This window comes from Orycteropus afer, unplaced genomic scaffold, assembly GCF_000298275.1.
Source record: "Orycteropus afer afer isolate SDZICR_OR568_19922 unplaced genomic scaffold, OryAfe1.0 scaffold00093, whole genome shotgun sequence".
In the NCBI taxonomy this organism is placed as follows: domain Eukaryota; kingdom Metazoa; phylum Chordata; class Mammalia; order Tubulidentata; family Orycteropodidae; genus Orycteropus; species Orycteropus afer.
The window spans coordinates 10,312,659-10,320,162 of NW_006921680.1; positions in this window are offsets into that span (position 1 = coordinate 10,312,659).

Below are 7,504 nucleotides of genomic sequence, written 5' to 3' on the forward strand. Positions count from 1 at the left end.
TTGAACCGCCAGCCTTCTAGTGAGCAGTCAAGTGCCTTAGGCACTATGCAAAAATGTTTAGAGATAGTAAATAATAACAAATAACTCTTGTGAGGCAGTGGTTAAGTGCTCAGCTGCAAACTAAAAGGTTGGTGGTTCACACCCATCAGCCACTCCATGGTAGAAGGATATGGTATTCTGATTTCATAATGATTTATAGCACTGTAAACTCTACTTGACTGTAAGTAATCTATCAACTGGAAGGAAATACTATTTGTGCTTGCCCATTCCAAAGAAAGATGATCCAACAGAATGTGGAAATTGTCAAACAATATCATTAGTATCAAACACAAGCAAAATTTTGCTGAAAATAAGTCAAAAATAGTTGTAGCAGTGTATCAATAGGGAATTTCCAGAAATGCAAGCTGGATTCAGAAGAAGACATAGAACAAGGGATGTCATTGCTGATGTCAGATAGATCTTAGCTGAAAGCCAAGTGTTTTAGTTGCTTCATACTGCTCTAACAAAAAATATATTGCATATGGGATGGCTTGAACAAACAGGAGTTTATTCTCTTACAGTTTTGGAGAATAGAAGTCTGAGTTCAGAGTGCCAGATGGTAGATACTTGGTGAAATCCCCTCAACCTTGAGCTTCAGCTCTGCCTCTTCCACTCTACTGAAGCTGGAGGTTTTCTTCACTCAGGCAGCTGCTGGCTGCTGAGGCTGACAAACTCAAGGTGAACAAGTAAAAAAGCACAGTCCCAATATTGCCAAACTACACAGCAGACCATTGATTCAAGTCCAATAAGAGTCCCAAGATCAACAGACAATGTGACAGGCTGCTGAACACAATGACTCAGCTACATTCAGTATTTAAGTATGCCAAAAGCTGGAGACCTTCCTCAAAGTTTCTTCTTATGTACTGGAAGCAGCCCAAATCCCTAAAGCAGTTACTCAGCTGCTCCAGTGGATTCCACCATGGAGTTGATTACCTATCTCACCATGGGGAATAACTACATCCAGCTGCCCAGCCACACAAAACCAGGCCCTGCCAAGTTGACACATAACTTTAACTGACACATCAAGAATACCAGAAAGATAAGCACCTGTGATTTATTGACTATGTAAAGGCATTTGACTGTGGATCATAACAAATTATGGATAACATTGAGAAGAATGGGAGTTCCAGAATGCGGTTGGGCTCATGAGGAACCTGTACATAGACCAAAAATCTGTCATTTGAAGAGAACTAAGGAATACTGTATAGCATAAAATCAGAAGGGCATACATCAGTGTTACATCCTGTCACCATACTTTTTCAATCTGTATGCTGAACAAATAATCTGACAATCTAGACTATATGAAGAAGAAGACAGCATCAGGATTAGAGGAGGACTCATTAAAAGCCTGCCTGCAATATGTAGATGACAGGAACTTGCTTCCTGAAAGTGAAGATGACTTGAAGCACTTATTGATGAAGATTGAAGAAAACAGTATTAAGTATGGATTACACCTCAATGTGAAAACAAAAATCTTCACAAGTGGACCAATAAGCAACATCGTGATAAATGGAGAAAAGATTGAAGTTGTCAGGCATTTTGCTTTACTTTGGTCCTTAGTTAACATCCATGGATGCAGCAATCAGGAAATCAGGTGTCATATTGCACTAGGCAAATCTATTGTAAATGTCGTCTTCAACATGTTGAAGGCAAAGATGTCACTTTGAAAATTAAGGTGTGCCTAACCCAGGCCAGGGAGTTGTGGTGGCATACTGCCTAAGGCAATTGAATGTTAACCAGAAGGCTGGTGGTTCAAACCCACCAGCCACTCCTGGGAAGGAAAATCAGGCAATCTACTTCCGTAATGATACTGCATTGGAAATCCAAGGTGGAGTCGCTGTGAGTTGAATCGACTCAAAGGAAATGAGTTTAGTTTTTAATCTAGGCCACGTATTTTCAATCACCTCATATGAATATGAAAGCTGCACAATGAATAAAGAAGACCAAGAAGAATTGAGGCCTTGAACTGTGATGTTGGCTAATACTAAAAGTACCATGTACTGCCAGAAGAACAAACAAATCCCTCCTAGAAGACATGCAGCCAAAATACTACCTAGAAGTAGGAACAGCCAGACTTCATCTCACCTACTTTGGTCATGTGGTCAGAAGAGATCAGTCCCTGGAGAAGGATATCATGCTTGGTAAAGTAGGGGGTCAGAGAAAAAGGAAAGACACTCAATGAGATGGAATGACACAGTGTCTGACAAGATGGGAGCAAGGACAACAAGGATTGTGAGCATGATGCAGGATTGAGCAGTTTGTTGTTGTTCGGTGCCATCGAGTCATCCTTATGTACAACAGAACTGGTCCTGTGCCAACCTCACAATCCTTGCTATACTTTAGCCCATCATTGCAGCCACTGTGTCAATACACCCTGTTCAGGGCCTTCACCTCTTTTGTTGACCCTCTACTTTACCAAGCATGATATCCTTCTCCAGGGAATGGTCCCTTCTGACAACATGACAAAGGAGGTAAAACAAAATCTAGCCGTTCTCACTTCCAAGGAACACTCCAACTGCCCATCATCTAGGACAGATATTTTCATTTTTCTGCCAGTCCATGGTACTCTAAGTATTCATCGCCAACAACACAACTCAAAAGCATCAACTCTACTTCAGTCTTCCTTATTCACTGTCCAGCTGTCACATGCATATGAAATGACTGAAAATACCATGGCTTGGATTAGGCACACCTAGGTTGGGCAATCTACTTCAGTCGTGATACTACCTTGGAAACCCAAGGAGGGGTCGCTATGAGTCAGGTCCAACTCTATGGCATGTAACAACAATAATAGTCTTCAAAGAGACATCTTTGCTAATCAGGACTTTAAAGAGTTCTTTTGCAACAGATTTGCCCAGTGCAATAAGCCATCTGATGTCTTGACTGCTGCTTCCATTGGTGTTGATTGTGGAACCAAGTAATATGAAATCTTTGACAGTTTCAATCTTTTCTCCGTTTATCATGATATTGCTTTTTGGTCCAGTTGTGAGGATTTTTGTTTTATTTATATTGAGGAATAATCCATACTGCAGAATGTAGTCTTTAATCTTAATCAGTAAATACTTCTTCAAATCATCCTTACTTTCAACAAGCAAAGCTGTGTCATCTGCATATCACAGGTAGTTAACGATTCTTCCTCCAATCCTGATGCCATATTCTGCTTCATATAGTCCAGCTTTTTGGATTATTTGTTCAGCATACAGATTGAGTAAGTATGGTGAAAGGATACAACCCTGATGCACTCCCTGATTTTAAACCATGCAGCATCCCCTTGTTCTGTTTGAATGACAGCCTCCTGGTCTCTGTACAGGTCTCTGTACAGGTTTTTGAAGAGCATAATTAAATGTTCTGGAATTCTCATTTTTAAAACATTATCCATAATTTGTTATGATCCATAAAATCAAATGCTTTTGCATAGTCAATAAAACACAAGTAAACATTTTTTTTCATATTCTTTGCTTCCAGACAAGATCCTTCTGCCATCAGCAATGATATCTCTTGTTCCACGTGCTCTTCTGTACCCATCTTGCATTCCTGGAAGTTCTCTGTCAATATACTGCTGAAACCATTTTTTAATTATTTTCAGCAAAATTTTACTTGCATATGATACTAATGATATTGTTCAATAATTTCCACATTCTGTGGGATCACCTTTCTTTGGAATGGGTAAAAATATAGATCTTTTCCAGTCAACTGGCCAGGTAGCTATCTTCTAAATTTCTTGCCATAGACAAGTGAGTGCCTCCAGCGTGGCATCTGTTTGTTGAAACATCTCAATAGGAACTCCATCAATTCCTGGAGTCTTGTTCTTGGCTGATTCCTTCAGTGCAGTTTCGGCTTCTTCCTTCAATACCATTGGTCCTTGATCATATGCTACCTGCTGAAATGGATGAACATCGACCAATTCTTTTTGGTACAGTGACTCTGGGTATTCCTTCCATCTTCTTTTGGTGTTTCCTGTATCATTCAATATTCTGCCCATAGAATCTTTCAATATTGCAACTTGAGGCTTAAATTTTCCCTTCAGTTCTTTCAGCTTGAATTCTGTTGTTTATAAATCACTTTGATTTGGAATCAACCTGACCCCACCTAACAATAACAACAAACTCTACTCTCCTACAGGGTCACTGAAGATAAGTAAAACATGGTTGCAGCAGGGTGTTGACAGGGAACTTCCAGAAATGCATGCCAAATTCAGAAAAGGGCAAAGAAGAGAGATGTCATTGTAGATGTGAGATGGATCTTACCAACTTTGACACCAACCTTCCCTCCCATGGTACTCACTACTTTTCTGATGGGTTTGATAATTTGGTGCAATGAATTAGAATCAACTCAACAGCAGCGTTTTGGGTTTGGTTTTTGAATAATAACAGGTGAGGAGTTTATCTAACTTGCATGGACCACTAGCTAATCAAGTAGATCACCACCCTCTTCAATTACTTGCAAGCTAGCAACTTCTATTTTCACAGGATTTCTACCAAGCATGATATCCTTCTCCAGAGAATGGTCCCTTTTAACTAAATGACCAAAGTAGATGAGACAAAGTTTGGCCATTTTTGCTTCCAAGGAGCATTTTAGCTGCACTTCTTCCTGGACAGATTTGTTCTTTTAGCAGTTCATGGTACTTTCAGCATTCTTCGCCAACACCACAACTCAAAAGCATTGACTCTTCTTTGACCTTCCTAATTCATTATTCACCTTTCACATGCATATGAGGTGACTGAAAATCCCAGGGCATGGGTTAGGTGCACCTTAGTCTTCAAGGAGACATCTTTGCTATTCAGCACTTTAAGGAGATCTTTTGCAACAGATTTACCCATTGCAATATGTCATCTGATGTCTTGACTGCTGCTTCCATTGGTGTTGATTGTGGACACAAGTAATATGAAACTTTTGACAGCTTCAATCTTTTCTCCATTTATCGTGTTGCTGCTTATTGGTCCAGTTGGCCAGTCATTAATTTCTATTCCACTCAAGGCCATTGAAATTGGTCTCTGAAGGATAACAAATAGTTTCTAAATAAAATGTCTCAGTTAGTAAACAGGGCAATGCAAAATCTCAATTCCCAATATAGGTAGCAACAATGCCTATGAATTAAAACAGAAAAAGGGGATGACCTCCCCTCAAATTGAGGATAAGAAAGATAAACTTTTCTTTTCTTCAGAACAGCTACTTTGATTCTCAGAAGATTTCCTAAGAGCAAGTAAAATTATTTAAAATTACTTTTGAATTTAATGGTTGACTTTTCTCTGAATTAAATCAGTAATTTATTCTTTTATTCCCAGACTGAAACTGTATTTTTTTTTTTTTTTTTTTTTTAGATTCTGTAGAGCTCTCCCTAATAATACTAAAAACATAAAGATTGGGATAAAATAGTTTTTATAGCCAACAATGCTTGATACCAAAAATCAAAATGTAAAGGAATGAAGTGTTAAATGATATCACCTTTATATTTTTAATCCCTTCAATTTCCACTTTTTCTAGAGCATCAATTCTTTTTTTCCATTTTTTTATTGTTAATATATAGATAGTACGATATTTTTTAAGAGCATAATATATTTGTTTCCGATATAAACAGGAAATTAGTTAAGATTATTAAAAGTGTAGATATTATCAGAGACAAAACATATGGATAAAAATATAAAAACACCTTTAAATCTTTTAAACCAAGACATGGTAATAAAATAACAACATGAAATGAGAGAAAAAAAAACATAGCTCAGGTGAGTGTTACTCATCTCTACATAGTGGCTTGCTAGGGCCGACTCGACGGCACATAACAGCAACAACAATAGGGTCAATACAATGTTGCCAGTTTCCATGGTGTGTTCACATTTCCTCCACTGTTGTAATGTATATCAGCACCTCTTTCCTTTTTTTTTTTTTTTCTTTTTTATTGAGATTTGGGTGAAGATTTACAGAGAAAATTCACTTTCCATACAGCAGTTCACATACACTTTGTCTCATGACACTGACCACAATTTACCACACTGCAACAGCTCCATTCCCACTTCCTCCCAATAATTATGTCTTCCCTGTATCCATCCCTCCATGCACTCCTGTCCCCTAAGCTGTCTCCCGGTGCATAAGCAGCACTCATGATTGTTCTCTCCAAGGAATGTATCTGCCTCAGGTAAATGTTCAACTCATATGCCTGTCTTTTGCTTGGCTGGAAGCCACAGGTGTGAGTTCAATTCCAAACCTGACAGCCATAGTCTCAGTGATTCCACCAGGCTCTATCAGACCAGCAAACCTGGTCCCCTCCCCCCTCTTTTTTTTTTCAAATGATTTTGAGTTTTGTCCACATTGTTCTCCCTCTCTATCCAGGATCTCCTACATAGATCCCCTTCCAAGTGGTTGACATTGGTAGCCAGGTATCATCTAGTTCTTCTGGTCTCATAGTCATATAGACTGCAGATTGGATGGTGTACCAGTTGCTAGGACTGATTGTATCCATGAGTTTTTGGTTTTCTTCATTCTTCTTTGCTCTGGATGGGATACACCCATCGTTGCATCTAGCTGGCAGCTTGCAAGCTTTTAAGATCCCAGTCATTACTCGCCAAAGTAGGAGGTGAACAATGTTTTGTGTAGTATGTTATACCAATCGAGCTTGATGTCCTCTGTGACTATAGTCCTGAGCCCACAGGTTCAACTATTTGGTTCCTCTGGGTAGCTGGCTGTGACTAAGCAGTGACTACCACCTTGCCTCTTGTCAGCTCTATGATACACCTGGGAATTCAGATCATACACATAAACTTATAGGACCATTGTCTGCCAACCCTATACATGTTCTTGGGTACACTTCCCGCTTCATAGACATACCTACTACTTCAGACAGTCCACCTATCTCTCCACCCATCTATCCACCCGTATACTCATGTTTACCTTCACTGACAACGCAGTGCTGTATGTGCAAATGGGTTCATCTTTGTTGTCTGTACTTCCCATGTACCTCTCTATATCTTTCTTTTCCTCAATGCCACCATACTGATCACTCACATTTGGTACATTGCCCTTCTCTTCACCCAAATCAATACTTATTTCTATCTCTCTAACAGTGTTCTCTCCCCTCCCTTCCCACCCCTGGTAACCAACAAAGATAATTTCCTTCCATAGATAAAACTTTCCTTGACTTTTACCATAATGGACTACTATAATATTTGTCCTTTTGTGATTCACTTATTTCACTCAGCATAATGTCCTCCAAGTTCATCCATGTTATGTGGTGCTTTGCAGATTCTACATTATTCTTTAGCGTTGCATATTATTCCATTGTGTGTATGCACCATAGTTGGTTATCCATTCCTCAGTTGATGGACACCTAGATTGTTTCCCTCTTTTGGCTATTGTAAATAGTGTTGCGATGAACATGAGTGTGCATATGTCTGTTCTTGTCATGGCTCTCACTTCTTTAGGTTATATACCTAGTAAAGGAATGGCTGGGTCAAATGGTATTTCTAATTCC